The sequence below is a fragment of the Nyctereutes procyonoides genome, unplaced genomic scaffold, assembly GCF_905146905.1.
Source record: "Nyctereutes procyonoides isolate TBG_1078 unplaced genomic scaffold, NYPRO_anot_genome, whole genome shotgun sequence".
In the NCBI taxonomy this organism is placed as follows: Eukaryota; Metazoa; Chordata; class Mammalia; order Carnivora; family Canidae; genus Nyctereutes; species Nyctereutes procyonoides.
In genome coordinates, this window is record NW_026575131.1 from 25,757,164 (window position 1) to 25,774,171 (window position 17,008).

A 17,008-nucleotide genomic window follows, 5' to 3' on the forward strand; every position below is an offset into this window, starting at 1 on the left:
ACAAGCAGGGGGGAGGGGGAGAGGGAGAGGGTGATGCAGACTCCCTGCTGAGCAGGGAGCCTGAGACAGGGCTCAATCCCAGGATCCCAGGATCATGACCTGTGCCCAAAGCAAATGCCTAACAGACTGAGCCACCCACCCAAGCACCCCTCAAGATATTTTTTTACCCTCCCTTCCCCCCTCAAGTTATTTTTTAGTGTCATCATAGCATCACAATGTATTTTATCATTTAAGATCCCATCTTATGTTAATTCCTTGGCACAGACTGTGCAGGTAATAGTACCTCGATTTTACAGGTAAGGAAATGGAGCAGCAAATGTGACTTCCTCAAAATCCTACCACTCCTAAATGCCACATTGCTCACTTCACTTCTCACCCAGTACTATTTTAATTTTTCTTATTTTTAACAGCTTTATTGAGATACAATTCACACACCATGCAATCCACCCATTCAAAGTGTTCATCCAGTGCTATTTTTGCTACAGTTCTTATTATGCTTCACTCCCCTTTTATTTTGTCTTTATTCAAAAAATTTTATTATTTCCACAGTGTGAAAAAGGTCATCAGAGTTGAAATTTAATTACATTTACCATTGAAAATCATCACCAAAAAAAAAAAACAAAATTAAAAAACCCAAACCATAATTGTGACAGAAAGAGAACTGGATTGCAGAGTGAGTCAGAAGCCCTGGTGTGAGGTCTGAGGGCTTTTCTCTAGCTGTGTGGTCTGGTGCAAGTCATGTAACCTCTCTGAGTCCCGTTTACTTTTTTTTTTTTTTTTTTTAAGAAAAAGATTTTATTTATTTATTCAGGAAGAGACATAGGCAGAGGGAGAAGCAGGCTCCCTGAGGGGAACCTGATGTGGAGCTTGGTCCTAGGACTCCAGGATCACGCCCCAAGCTGAAGGCAGGCGCTTAACTGCTGAGCCACCCAGGCATCCCTCGTTTACTGTTTATTAAAATGGAAATAGAAAGACCTATTTCAAGCTTGTCTCCCCAAATGACAACAGTGTCCCTAAGAGATGGGTCTGTTAGAGGAAACAGAGGCTCAGAGAGGTTAATAGCTTGCTGAGGGTCACACAGGTTAACAGGTAGCACGGTCAGAGTTAAACCAGTTCTGACTCTTGTGCCGGGCATCATTAATAGTGGTGTGATTAGAGCAGTATGACATGGACGATTGAGAGGGAAGGAAGCAAAAAAGGTTTCTCATTGCTGAGTTTTATAGTTGTAGCTATGTAAATCAGGGGGTCTTAATGGCAGCGGGGGCTATGTAATGCACCATACCTTAAAGATAAGTATCTTTTCTCTGATTTTCAAGTAATTCACTGATAGGTGCCATAGAATTTTCCTAATTCTTTAATGGTAACTCAGCTTTCAATAAAACATTATAGGATTTTTTGGGATATCTTGGTTTATCTTACTCTTCACTGAATCTCTTCTTAATATACCTGTGGAAAACCAGCTCTAAATAAATGGATTTGAAATCCAGGTACAGGGATCCCTGGGTGGCGCAGCGGTTTGGCGCCTGCCTTTGGCTCAGGGCGTGATCCTGGAGACCCGGGATCGAATCCCACGTCGGGCTCCCGGTGCATGGAGCCTGCTTCTCCCTCTGCCTATGTCTCTGCCTCTCTCTCTCTCTCTCTCTCTCTCTCTCTCTCTCTCTCTCTCTCTGTGACTATCATAAATAAATAAATTTAAAAAACTTAAAAAAAAAAAAAAAGAAATCCAGGTACACATCATCTGTGTTGCTCACTTCTCTCATTCCTTAGAACCATCTGCATGATGGTCTTGTCTCCTGCCCCTCAAATTCTTATACATGCCCAGTGCCCTTTGATGCTTCAGTCATGCAAATTTCATCTATTCCCAGACATACCTGTTGCCTTCTCCTGAGTGGGTGCATACTGTTCCCTCCTCTTGCCCTACCTTGCCATTTGACCAGCACACAGACTTCTTTTAAGCTCTAACCCAGATGCCACCTCCTCCACAGATTGGGCCTTTTGCCCTCTTCACTACTGCCACAGCTACCGGCCGTGACCCGCTTCTAGCACCTGTGCCCACTTGCAGTGTCTGCCTGTCCTGTTAGAATCTGACTGTTGCAAAGTCAGGGACTGTATTTTCCTCAGTGACCAGCCCACACCTAGCTTAGGGCCTGGAGCATAGAATAAATGCTTGAATGAATGAACAAATGAAGAAATGGATGAAGTTGCTCTTTATTTTTCTGGTTTTATTTTTTTTCTCACCTACTTAATGTTTAGCAGAAAAAGCAGAGCTGCTTTTGCCATAAAGCTTTCAGAATAAAAGGCTGCTCAGAGACTTGAGCCCCGAGATGGCTGATAAGGACTCCACTGATTACTTGGCTGGTAATCCAGACCCAGAGGAAAGAGTCAAGGCTCCTACACGCTTGGAGCTGGAGTATACCCATTCTCAGCTCCTCCTAATTACAGTCTAGATAACAGTGTCCCTCCCGCATTGATAGCCTTCTGCTTTATGACTTCTTGTCCTGGCTGATGTGACAACATCTGAGATTCTTGCTTTGGCATAGCCGCTTTCCCAGTGAAGATAAATGTGTTACCTGACAGGGCTTGTCATTTACTATACTGCTGCTGTCAAAGCGAGATACAACTCATCCAGTAGTACTGGTTCCGTGGAATGCTGAACACTACCCCTCCCATTCTGTCTCCCTTTTCTGGTTTCAATCATAAGGGATTCATCTTTCTTTTCAAGCAAAGGTCATCTGAAAGAGGAATGAAATAGTTTTGTTTTTTGGGGGGGAGGGGGGACTTTTTGAAGATTTTATTTATTTATTCATGAGAGACTCACAGAGAGAGAGGCAGAGACACAGGCAGAGGGAGAAGCAGGCTCCATGCAGGGAGCCTGATGTGGGACTCAATCCCAGGACCCCGGGATCACACCCTGAGCCAAAGGCAGATGCTCAACCCCTGAGCCACCCAGGTGTCCTGAAATAGTTTTGTTCTGTACTTTAACACTTTGTGTATATTTTAAAGAAAGATTTATTATTTACTTTTGAGAGAGAGAGAGAGAGAGAGAAATCTCCAGGAGGGGCAGAGGGCGAGGAAGACAGAATGTCAAGCAGACTCTCTGCTGAGCATGGAGCCTGATCCCAGGACCTTGAGATCATGGCCTGAGCCAAAATCAAGAGTCAGATGCTCAAACTGACTGTGAGCCATCCAGGTGCCCCTGTTCCTTAACAGTGTTGATCAAGGCTCTCACTGATACCAAAACCATTGTATCTTGTGTAAGAGGCGTTGATCAGTGACTTAAAGAAGTTTACAAAGAGATTAAAACTGTTTGATCTATAAGACACTTTAAATTTGATGTGGTAAACATAGGTGACCCCGGTCTTTCTTTGTAGAGGTGCCATATTTAAACAGGCACCTTAGCATCTGTTAACAGTTGGCATCGTTGTTATCTCGAATGAGACTGCGACATCATAGATTCTTTGAACCTATGAGTGTCTCTTAAGCACAGCCATCTGCATTACTTCTTGCCCAGAATCAAACCATTCTGCATTTTTTTAAAAAGATTTTATTTATTTATTCATGAGAGACAGAGAGAGAGAGAGGGAGGCAGAGAGGCAGAGACACAGGCAGAGAGAGAAGCAGGCTCCATGCAGGGAGCCCGATGTGGGAATTGATCCCGGGTCTCCAAGATCACGATCCCGGGTCTCCAGGACTGGATCCTGGGCCGAAGGCGGTGCTAAACGGCTGACCCCCTGGGGCTGCGCCACCATTCTGCAATTTAAGCTGATGATATTAACTAGACCAATTTATCCGCAAGAAGCCAGGACAAAGATCTGAGTGTTGAAGAATTCCTTCTCTCCTGGAATGTGCATCTCTGTGTTCAGGTTTTGTTTGACACAAGTGGAATGCATCAGGTCATAATTCATGAACCAGATAGTTTTGGAAGCATCCCCGAGACTGTTCAGGTAAGAGTTACGGGAAACTTTCTCACCGTGTTTATTGCCCTTGTCCTATAACCAAAGTAAGTGCTGTCTCAAATAAAAAAGGATTGTTTCAGGCTTTACTAAGCCTGATCTCTTGTGGAAATGTGGCTGGTAACTAACACCCATAGCAGCTCTCTTGTTTGTGGACTCCTGCTGTGTATAAGGTGCTCTGCCGTGGTGCTCGAGTATGTGTTGTCTCTCATGCTGGCCTCATTGAGGACACACAGAATGTAGTCATCTGAACTCAAGCCCGTTGGACTGGTAAACCTTGCCTCTTTTCTATTTGTTTGCAAAGGTTTGCTGGCTATATACAATCCGTATCTGCCCTCATCTCTTCTCCATCACTTATCAAGTCTTTCCCCCTTCCTTACCTTTTACTCATTGGTATTGTATTTTCCCATGTATTCCCAGTGGTCTGCAGTCTGGGGACCCCTCCCACTCATTGGCTATCCCGGTACAGCCTGCACTCCACCTTTCCTTCCACCTCTGTCAAAACTAATTTGTTCCAGGGATACCTAGTTGACTCAGCCAGTTGAGCCAACCATGACCTTGGTTTCAGCGCAGGTCCTGATTTTGGTGGTGTGAGATCAAGCCCTGTGTCAGGCTCTGTGCTCAGCAGAGGGAGTCTGCTGAGATTCTCTCTTCCTTTCCCTCTGCCCCCTGCTCCCGTGGTCTCTCTCTCTAAAACAGTAAATAAATCTTTTTTTTAAACACCAACTTATTTGTGCCAGGCCGGCTCAGTCAGTGGAATGTAGGACTCTTGATCTCATAAGTTATGAGAATTCATGAAGGGTCGTGAGTTTAAGCTTCCTGTTGGGTATAGAGCTTGCTTTAAAAAAATCAACCACATTTAATAAAACTTAAATTAAAAAAAAAAAACAACTTATTTGTTCTACATTGGTTAACTATTGGGTTGTCCTCAAAGAAGCCAAGAATAGGAATGAAGAAGTGAATCATTCATACTGTGGCATAGGGTCCTCTATCTTCCATATTATGTATCTTTTAGCAGGTGACTTTAAAATGTAGTGCTGCTAGAAATAGCCTATCAAATGGGAAGTCTGGCAAAGCAGACCAGACAAAGCCGGTTCATGAGTAGGGATGGATTCTTAGGCTTTTGATGTGTTTTTGTACTTTTTATAGTGGTTAACACAGTGTTCTATGCACAGAAAACACTTTAAACACAAGACTGTATCAAGGGACCTATCCCCCGTGCTTGCTGCTGTATCACTTCTCATATATAGTTCAATTCTACCAAGTATAAGCTGGGATAGGATTTGTATTTAACAAAGTAATGCTATAGTCTAGGCAAAGAGCGCTATGGCAAATTAAAAAGAGAATGGGACTAGAAAACATACTTTTGTTTAGATGTAATTTGGAGTTAGAATCTAGGTTCAAAAAAAAAAGAATCTAGGTTCAGGTAATTATAAACAAATTTTCATCAACATGAATGTCTGGTGGGGAGTTGAAGGGCTGTGAGGGAAGTGGATATGTTCTTTGTTACTTTGATAACACCTGTCTGATAAAAGCCAGGTGCACACCACAGGTTTGTGACAACCCAAAACAAAACACCACTTCTCATTCCTGGAGTGCCCCTCAAGGAGCATTGAAACCACTAGTGTGGCATCTATTCTGCTTCTCCTTACCACAGGAGAGGAGAGCTGTTCCATCAGCAAATTCATGAGAAGGACCTGGTCATTCATGAATAGGACAGTTCTCTTCTCCTCGGGGTTAGAACATTCAGGTATGAGGGGCTTGCTGGCAGGCTCTGCCACTTAACACTTTTGTCAACCTGGGCAGGTTACCCAGGCTTTCTGGAGCTCCACTTTCTCGCTACTTTTTTTTTTTTTTTTAAGATTTTTATTTATTTATATGACAGAGAAGGAGCACAAGCAGGGGGAATGGCAGAGGGAGAGGGAGAAGAAGCAACAGGCTCTCTGCTGAGCAGGAAGCCTGATGTGGGGTTCAATCCCAGGACCTTGGGATCATGACCTGAGCTGAAGCAGATACTTTAACCGACTGAGCCACCCAGGCACCCCTCTCACTACCTTTTTTGGTATTTATGAGAAGTACCTGAATACCCAGCAGTGTCTATGACACTTCAGAGGTCCGCCAGAAATCCTCTGTTGGGGACAAGCTTCTTTCTCTCATACCCTTTCCTTCTCATTTTTAACATGACTTATCCAGTCCAGCATTCTCCCTTTTTTCTTTGCAGGTTCTTTTTTATTTTTAAGATTTTATTTATTTATTCATGAGAGACAGACAGAGAGAGAGAGAGAGGCAGAGAGAGACAGAGAGAGAGAGAGAGGCAGAGACACAGGCAGAGGGAGAAGCAGGCTCCATTGCAGGGAGCCCGAGTCCCTGGATCCTGGAACTCCAGGATCACGCCCTGGGATGAAAGCGGCGCTAAACCGCTGAGCCACCTGAGCTGCCCTCTTTGCAGGTTCTTATTAAGCTTTGGGCCTTGTTTATATGATTATCTTTTTTTTATATGATTATCTTTTTTTAAACATTTTTATTTATTTATGATATTCACACACACAGAGAGAGAGAGAGAGAGAGAGAGAGAGGCAGAGACATAGGCGGGGGGAAGCAGGCTCCATGCACCGGGAGCCCGACGTGGGATTCGATCCCGGGTCTCCAGGATCGCGCCCTGGGCCAAAGGCAGGCGCCAAACCGCTGCGCCACCCAGGGATCCCTATGATTATCTTTTTAAATGATTGTGATAACTTATGGAATTCTTTTCTGGATAACACAAGCTAAGTTTTTAAAAATAAATTTCCAGGGGTGCCTGGCTGGTTTAGTCAGTAGAGCATGTAGCTCTTGATCTTGGGATTGTAAGTTTGAGCTCCACACTGGGCATAAAGAGTACTTAAAATCTTTAAAAAAAAAAAAAAATTGGGCAGCCCTAGTGGCACAGCGGTTTAGCACCGCCTGCAGCCTAGAGTGTGATCCTGGAGACCCAGGATCGAGTCCCACGTCGGCCTCCCTGCATGGAGCCTGCTTCTCCCTCTGCCTGTGTCTCTGCCTCTCTCTCTGTGTCTCTCATGAATAAATAAATAACATCTTTTTAAAAAAATTTAAAAAAAAAAGATTTTCTGACATTGGTTGAGTAACAACCCAACACTGAACGCTAGACGAAAACATACTGAAGATTAATAATTGGATGATTTAGCCAATAATAGGCATGCTTGAAACAGCATTCTCTGCACATTCCCAACATCAGCTAATTCCCCAGTGTTTTCTTTCTCTGTATTTCTTATTATGTGTTGTTAACCCTAATCATCATCGTATATTTGCCATGTGGATGGAGTCCTATTGGATGAAAAAAAGGAAAGAGAAACTACAAACTTAAAGGCTCCTCACACTGGACTTGATTTATACGTGTCCATTAATAGCCTCATATAAACATGGCATGACTCATGTTCTTTATTGTAAGGTTCTCAAGGGTGTAGGAAAAAGGAAAACCACAGGAGTTTAGATTTAAGTTTAATTAGAGTTGATATTATTGATAATCTTCTTATGAAAATATGTTAGGCCAGCCTTACTGCTTATTAATAACCTCTATCATTAATCCAGTGTTACTATACGTACCAGTCACTGTGCTCAGTGATTTACAAGTATTGTTTCTTTTAGCCCCCTCCAAACCTGACAAGTATGATGTTTTCATCTTTCTATTGTGAGTGTGGCAGTTGAGGTGTGGAGAGCTTAGGTAAGTGACTCAAGCATTCAAGGATGCAGTTTAATAATGATGGAACCCAGATTCATTCCAGTTTCAACTGCTCCCAAGAGTCCAAGTTCTTGGTTTATTTTCTGGGTGCATCACCTTAAAAACCACATTTTAAATTAACCTATTGGATTTGAAAGAGTCTTCTCTTAATACCATATGGATTAGTCCTTGGCTGGGTGTAGGATACTAATATATCTATTTGGCAGACATGTTAATTTATTTAATTGCTTTATAATTCTGGCTGAGATTTTTCATCAAGATGTGTTGCAATTATAAAGCAATTTCCACAGCAATTTATGTAGGGACATGGAAGTTTTCACATTATTTTTACCATTTATTATTTTAAGAGAAGGTTTTTATCAAATTTACGCTTCCTAAGAATCATGGGTCAAGAGAATGAAGTACATATATTTTTAAAGAAACCTCCTTGTATCAGACATGTTAGTAAAAATATGTACAAATAAATATTCCAGCTTCTGTAATGGATTATGTGCATTTACACCAAGGTCCAAGTGAGGATACTTAACCGGTTATGCCGGGCTTATCTAAATGACCTACCCAAAATGATGACCTTAAATTTAAACAAGAAAATGTCACTTGTATTATTTCAACCATAATATGAATAAACTGGACTTATTAACTGCTCAGGGACATATTTTCCTCTTGTATTTAAAATTAATAAATTGGGGATCCCTGGATGGCCCAGCGGTTTGGCGCCTGCCTTTGGCCCGGGGCACAATCCTTGGAGACCGGGATCGAATCCCACGTCCTTGCATGGAGCCTGCTTCTCCCTCTGCCTGTGTCTCTGCCTCTCTCTCTCTCTCTCTCTCTCTCTCTCTCTCTGTCTATTATGAATAAATAAATCTTTTAAAAATTAATAAATTATATGTCCCTATTTTTAGGAAGTACACTCTAACGTATTTAGGGGTGGGGGGCCATACTGAATGTACCTTAATCTCAAATGGGTACACAACATTTAAAACTATTAAAAATATATTATGTGTTGGGAGAAAGGGAGAAAGAATAGATGACAAGCCAGTAGGTTTAAATATTAATAATATACTGAGTAAAGTGTATACAGTGTTCTTTGTATTATTCTTATTCTTGTAACTTTCTTTAAATTTGAAATAATTCCCACATAAAGTATTTTTAAAATAGACCCATGGCCCTCAAGAAGTTAAAAAAGCAACCAATATAGTTGGGAAAAGGGAACTGATTATATATGAATGTTATGTTTTGTTTTTTTTTTTCTCCTTATAAATGTCAGTGTTTTTACCCCAGAATTGAGAATCTGTTAGTACTTTGTTAGACCTTGTGTATTGCAGTATATAGAGACTAACCTGGAAGACACTGTGCACACATGTATTAAGACAAAAATTTAACACTTCTGGAATGCCAAGTATATGCTATGTGCTTTCTTTATAGTTTCTCATTTAATCTTTGTGGAGATCCTAGGAAGGATGTACTACTATTATTCTCCTTTACAGATTTTTTTTTTTTTTTTTTGAGGGAGAGAGAAAGAGATTGTGTATGCATGCAGGAGGATGGTGGGGTGGGTGGGGAAAGCGGCAGAAGGAGAGAGAGAGAATCTTAAGGAGGCTTGATGCCTGGCACAGAGCCGTTTGTGAGGCTGGATCCCATGATCCAGAGATCATGACCTGAGTCAAAATCAGGTGTCTGATACTTACCTGACTGAGCCACCCAGGCACCCCAATTTTCTTTACAGATGAGAAAACTGAGGCTTACTAAGATTAAGTGTCTTGCCTTCCATTTGTGAAGAGACTGGAACCCAGGCTGTGAAGATGAATACTCCAAGTCCCACTAGCAATCATCATGTTTTCTTTGCTCAGACTATGTATGTGTGCATCTACATGCTTAGATGCATATACACCCACTGAGCATATTTAGAAAATTATTTTAAATGGATTCTAAATACCTGCTAATGAGATTCTGGATCAATACAAAATTATAATGAAATTATTATTATTATGGGCATATATTGAACACTTGCCATGGGTGAGGTGTTATTCTTTCTTCAAAGTGAAATAACTTCTCAAGATGTCATAGCTAATAAGTGGTAAAGCTGTGCTGTGTTTTTCTAGAAGTTTCACTCCTAACCAGTGGCTTATATTGCCTGTTACTTATAGCACTACAGAATGTTTAAAAAAAAAAAAATTAGAGGGGGATGCCTGGGTGGCTCAGTGGTTGAGTGTCTGCCTTTGGCTCAGGTCGTGATCCCAGAGTCTCAGGATTGAGGCCCACATCGGTCTTCCTGCATGGAGCCTGCTTTTCCCTCTGCCTATGTCTCTCTCTCTCTCTCTCTCTCTCTCTCTCTCATAAATAAATAAATAAAATTAAAAAAAATAAGAGGAGAGAGAATCAGTAATTAAGCATATTCCTTTTCTTGGTGAGGTGGGATCCCATCAAAGCGCCACATTAGGGTGCCTGGGTTGCTCAGTGGTTGAACATCTGCCTTTGGCTCAGGTCGTGATCCTGTGGTCCTGGGATTGAGTCCCACATCAGGCCCCCCACAGGGAGCGTGCTTATCCCTCTGCCTATGTCTCTGCCTCTCTCTCTCTCTGTGTCTCTCATGAATAAATAAAATCTTAAAAAAAACAAATAAAAAGCACCCCATTATATTGATTCCAGGGGGCACTATTCAGTTTGCAATCTATGTGCATGGGGCCCTCAGTGGTGGGAAGTACTCTGCCTACGTGCTTTATGCACTGGCTAAGTACCAGTAGTAGATACTCAGGGAGACATAAAGCCTGAAAGATCAAATTGCCATTCATCTGGGAGGTACATGTCCCAACCATGCTTTGCAAATATGGTTACTCCAGTGAGGAAAATATCCACTGTATACTTTAATGCCAGAAACCTAATCCAGTCCAGTTACACAATCTCTTCATTTTTAATTCAGCTGATTGAAGGATGGAGACAGTATTAGAATTGGATCTTATTGGATAGTAGCTATTATTTCTTTAATTTTCCCTTCCATCAATCCAGTGATCCATCTACTCAACCAACCAACCTCCACTTACTCCACTTCTCTGTCCATTCAACAAACATGTATCGAATGCCATCGTGAGCAGGTCACATTGTTAGGTGTTCAGCAGTTAGGAGTAAACTGGTTACATTTCCTGTTCTAAGAGAGTTTATAGTATAGTGGGGAAGACAAACAAGAGGCAGCTGTAATTGAATAAAGTAAATCCCTTGGTTTAGTAAGCCCAGGACAATATGACATGGAAGAATGGACACCAGGACACCAATGAGTGGGTGTGATGAGGAACTGAGGTAAATACCAAGGGAGAAGCAGAAGAAAAAGCAGAGCATCCTTTTTTCCCGGGAGAAACATCTATTTGTGTGACTGTGGTCAAGTGACTCTACTTAACATCTCTAAGCTTAATTCCTCATTTTTTAAAGATTTTATTTATTTATTAGAGACAGAGAGAGAGATTGAGAGAGAGAGGCAGAGACACAGGCAGAGGGAGAAGCAGGCCCCATGCAGGGAGCCTGACGTGGGACTCGATCCCGGGTCTCCAGGATCACACTCTGGGCTGAAGGCAGGTGCTAAACCACTGAACCACTCCGGTTGCTCTAATTCCTCATTTTAAAAGGAATCTGTTTATTAGGAACGAAATAGACACATTAACCATCCTAATCTCCCAAGCCCAGTCCCAAGGTAATGTGGTCTTTTTTGGACAGTGCTTGCTCCTTAGAACCTCTTTTTTTTTTTTTTTTTTTTTAAGATTCTATTTATTTATTCGAGAGAGAGAGAGGCAGAAGCAGAGGGAGAAGCAGACTCCATGCAGGGAGCCTGTTGTGGGACTCGATCCTGGGAGTCCAGGATCATGCCCTGAGCCAAAGGCAGACGCTCAACCACTGAGCCACCCAGGCATCCCTCTTCAGAACCTCTTAAGGATTGAGAGACCATGTATATTTCTGACTTCTAAAATATTTAAAAACAATACCACCAACAACAAAAAACAATACTCCAGCAAAAGTTAGGACATGGTTTTAATGTTTGTACTTAATTAATGCTTTTAACATCCACATAGCAATGTGGTATAATTGTGCTATTCACTAATTGCAAGATGCATAAAATATTAACTCCAGGTACACTAAGGACAGTGTAGTATGGTAATAAACACTATATTTAAATATCTCTCATTCCTTTTAGTGTATCTTTACAACTATAGACATAACTTTATTTGAAGAGAACAAAAGTCTAGATTCAAGGCCCCTCATGGAGTCTTAGGGCAAATGATTTAGCTTTTCCATTCCGTGGCAACTTTGATAGGTATGGAAGGCTAAGGGATGATGCCTTTGGATAAAGGCTTGGCTGTTTCAGATACAGCTTCCTATTGTTTGTTGATGGAAAAAGTCTAAGCAGAGTAAGTGACTTCATACAGGGACTATCTAAGCAAACAAGATGGGTCCTACCAGAACCTCAGTTTTATCAGGGTACAGCCTTCTCATTGTATTTCTCTTCAGCTTCAGTCGTTCAGAGGAAAACTCTTTATTCTTTGGACCATTTCTTCTGAGGTTGCCATATCTCTGGTTGGGGCTTCTCTACCCTCATGACCTGCCTACTAGAAGTGAGGCCTTGTTATTGTCTTAAGTGTTTTGCATTGAAAAGTGAGACAAAATTTGGTTACACTAGAAGTAAAATCAGTGTAGTTGTTATGCTTAAATGAACTTGACATTTTTCTCATTTCCCATCTCATGAGATGAGATCATTACAAACAGATCTTACAGGATTATTAGGAGCTAGTTTGCACCATTAATTGATTTGAGGGATGCAGGTTTCTTCTTTCCATCTCTAAATGGTTTTGTAGTCTCAATTTCCCTTAACTAGTGATTCTGTTGGGGGAGGGGCCATACCACATCTTTTTCAATGGCATTTTAGAAAAAAAAATGTTGTCTGAGCTATAGATAAAATACTCTTTAAATGTATAATATAACTCGGAAATGAGACATCATATAAACTACCAAGTGGAGGGAAATTCAGCCTAAGTTATGGCAGTATTGCTTGGAGGGTTATAGCTAATTCCAGGAATCTCACGTGTTTCCTCCTAGTGGATAGAACTGTTTGTAGCCAATAGAGATTTGACTGAGTTTCATGTTTGCTGCCTGGCCTAGTCCCCCCATAGGCCACCTGTGGAAAGGTGGGCCTCAGCCTCCTTCAACGTGCTGGAGTTGGGCACCCCATGCAAACCCATTGTCGTTGGGAGGCCTGTGGAGGGATTTTGTACCTTCTCAGGTCACTGTAGATGTGGATCAGTTAAACATTGAGAAACAACCTATCAGATATAACTGAAAAATATCATATTGCTAATATTGAGTAGTTGAAAAAAATAACTTGTCGATTTAATACTTGCTGTTTTGTTCTGAATTCCTATTACATGCTGTAGCGGCCTGGCCTGGCATAGCTTATAAACCTTCTCTCTCCCTCCCTCTGTTCTTTGTTTCCTTCCCACCTTCCATGTCCTTTTTTTCCACCACAAACAGATCCATTTCTGCCACTTGTTTAGATCCTGGCATTACGGCATGACAGTTTTGACAGTTATTACAGGCAGCATATTTGGGTTCTATCAGAGACCTTTTTTAAAAAAATATTAAGGGATGCCTGAGTGGCTCGGTCAGCTAAGGGTCTGACTCTTGGTTTCAGCTCAGGTCACCATCTCGAGGTTGTGAGATTAAGCCCTTTGTCAGGGCTCTGTGCTGGTCATGGAGCCTACTTGGGATTCTCACTCTCCCCCCCTGCTCCTCCCCCAACTCTAAAAAAATAAATAAATAAAATAAAAATACATACAATGTGATATAAACTTTAAGTGTATAGCTTGATGGTTTGTTTTTTTTTTTTTTTTTGAAGATTTTATTTATTTATTTGACAGATGACAGAGAGCACAAGTGGGGGAACAGTAGGCAGAGGGAGAGGGAGAAGCACACTGCCCACAGAGCAAAAAGCCTGATGCAGGGCTTAATTCCAGGACCCCGGATCATGACCTGAACTGAAGGCAGATGCTTAACTAACTAAGCTTGATGATTTTGTGCAGAAACACACACACACACACAGACGTGCACCCACCTGCGCGCGCACACACACACACACACACACGCATCCATGTAACCATTACCCAAAACAATATATAGAACCCATTAAGCATTCCACCAGGCTCCCTCCTGGTGCCTCCCATTGAATACTCGTCCTCCCTTCCAAAGGTAACTGTAATTCTGATTTATTACCCCAGATTAATTTTACCTGCTCTTGAACATCATGTAAATGGAATCATACAACATGTATTCTTTTGTTCTTATTCTTTTTGCTAGCATTCCTTCTGTGAGATTCATCCATATTGTCTGCACTTCGATTTTTTTTTTTTATTGCTGTGTAGTCTTGCATTGTGTGAATATACCCTGATCTATTTATCCATTCTTCTGTGAATTTGAATTGTCTCCAGTTTTTAGCTACTGCTGTGGGAACATTCTTACACCAGTGGACATATGTACTCAATTCCCACCTAGGAACGAAATTGCTGGATCAGGATGTAGGCATATGTTGAGCTGCAACAGATATTGCCAAATAGTTTCCAAAGTGTTTGTATCAATTTGCATTCCACATGTGTGAGGGTTCCAATTGCTCCTCATCCTCGCCAACATTTACTATTGTTAGTCCTCTTGATTTTTCCTGGTCCTGGTAGATGTGCATCAGTATGTCATTGTGATTCTAATTTGCATTTTCCTGATGTAGAATAATACTGAGCACCTTTTCAAATGCATGCTGTCTAGTAGGATATCCTTTTTTGTGAAGTTCCTACTCAAGTATTTTACCATTTTTCTTTTTAATTGGGTTGTTTGTTTTTTTCTTGCTGATTCGTAGAAAGAGCTGGGTTTTAAAAATCCAACTCAGCTGCTTATTAGCTGTGCTTGGATAGGTTGCCTGACCTTCCTCTATAGGACGGAGCCAGTAATACCTCTTTATAGGTTGTGGTGAGCATGACAGAAGGAAATGTATGTTAATCACTAAGCATATAGTTCCAAGCACAGAGAGGGCATGAGTGACTAGTATCTAAATGGGGTATGTGTGGGGGTGTCCTGTCAATTCTCATTATCATGACTAGCCCATTAAGATATTCTAATATTTTTTCTTCCTTCACTTTTCCTGTGTCCTCTTCTCTTTTTTATACTTGTAGTACAAAAAGAAAAACAGTGGCCATGTGTATAATACACAGTAGGTCGAAGTGACTCATCTTTTACAAAGGAAAACTAGAGGTCATATCTGTCCTCCTAAGGATTTTGTCCTTGCATCTAGGAAAAAATGAGAACCAGAATGTAGAGATAGACCCAATGATAGAAATCTATATGCCCTGGGTACTAGTGGGGAGTATATCTTTTATTTCTTCTTCCTCTCTTGTCAGTTAACTTTTCGGAGACTTAGTTTCCCCACTTTGCAGAATAGGTATCTTGAACCTCCCTTATAAAGTTGTTGTGAAGCCTAGCATAGCCTCAGTCTTGTGGAAGCACTTCACATGTGAAGGGTGCTGGAATGGATCATGGTCATAGTGATAGTGCTGGTGGTGATGGTAAGAATCCTGAAAATGCTGAATATGCCACTTCTGTTAACAGATAATATTGCCAGCCCTAGTGAAAAGCTTGCTTCAGGGGGCAGAGGCAATGTCAATGTCAAGGAGTAGTGTGACTATGGCATGAAAGGGAAATAAGAAAGGTGCAAAGAATGCTCTGCTTTGGGAGAACCAGTGTAGGATGTCCATTTGTACACTGGATTCCTATATGTTGGGGATGAATTGGACACTGGATTCCTGTATGTTGGGGATGAACTGGACAGCCCAAGCCATATTACAATGAGTTTTATTACCATGATTGAATGTATCTCTGAAATACATGGAAATCAGGTGGAAAATAAATCAGAGTGTCACGGGCCATCACTGGAACTTGCCCTAAGCATCCATAATGGCATTGTCCAGAACCTGGGTTTCCGGAGAACTGCCAGAGAGGCAACCTCTTTCAGCTCTTAGGGCACTTAAAGACACTGTGTTCTGCTTGCTGTGTAAACACAGGCTTGGGGGTATATAGAGAACTGGGTTTGACTCCTAGCCTCTGTGTTCTGTGGCTTCATGATCTTGGATAAGTTACTTCCCTGCAGTTTCCTGGTTTATAAAATTATTTTTTTAAAAATTTTTTTAAAGATTTTATTTATTTATTCCTGAGAGAGAGAGAGAGAGAGAGAGAGAGAGAGAGAGGCAGAGACACAGGCAGAGGGAGAAACAGGCTCCATGCAGGGAGCCTGATGTGAGACTCGATCCCTGGTCTCCAGGATCAGGCCCTGGGCCAAAGGCAGGCTCTAAACCGCTGAGCCACCCAGGGATCCCCCTGGTTTATAAAATTAGAACATGAATATCATCCCCATAGAATTGTGGTAAGAGGTAAGTGACATAATACATAAATAACACCAAGGGAGGCCCCACACATAGTAGGTGGTCCAGCTATGGAAGTATAACCATGTGTCTGATGAGTAGAGATTCACACTCTGTGTCCCTTTCTATGAGAACTATAGTGAGCAGAGTGGCATGGTACAGAGGAGGAGGAAGGGTTCTCCCTGCCACACAGTAGGACTTGCTAGACCTCATCACTGTGTTGTGGGTAAAAACGGGTTTTATTGCAATTTGTCTCTAACTCCACCACCAAAATGCTTGATATTTATGAGAGTAATTACTGTTCAGCTATATCTGCTGTATAACTAACCCCCCATTTAGGCTGTGTTGGACAATTATAATTGACCAACATAAGGCACACTGATTGGCACCTTCAAATGGTAAGTGCATAGTGTAGAGTTATTTGTTCTTTCCTCTTCATTAACTGTGATCTGCTAAAAGCCCTGCAGCATGCTCTAAAGGTGGGACAGGCACCCCAGAATGGATTTTAGTTGGCCTACAAGTTTTGCCCTATTGCCACTTTTAGGGCTATCCATCACTGAGTCTTTGTATAGCTGCAGGAAGATGAGCACTCCCTATGGTGGTACATGGCCCCAAGAAGCACCATTACCTTTCACATCACACTCCCTGGCAAGTATCAGATCTGTATTTCATGCCTCCTTTGTTTAATCATTGTGACAGATTTACTCAGCAGCTTATTTGGCTGGTATATGAGTGTAGTGAAAAGTTCTATCATGCACATGGATGAATATACTTGGGAGTCCTCATTTGTGTCCTGCAGCCAGTGAAAGTCAAAGACAAAGGATGATCCCATAGGTTCATTGTAAGCCACAGTTTTCAGGACAGAGAGATGTGGTCTCATA

At 41.6% G+C, this 17,008-nt stretch overlaps 1 protein-coding gene across 14 annotated transcripts in view; it reads left to right on the plus strand.

Annotated features, from left to right (window-relative positions):
• MAGI1 (membrane associated guanylate kinase, WW and PDZ domain containing 1) overlaps positions 1–17,008 on the plus strand; it is a 642,704-nt gene that overhangs the window by 394,763 nt on the left and 230,933 nt on the right. The gene's annotated exons all lie outside the window — the stretch shown is intronic.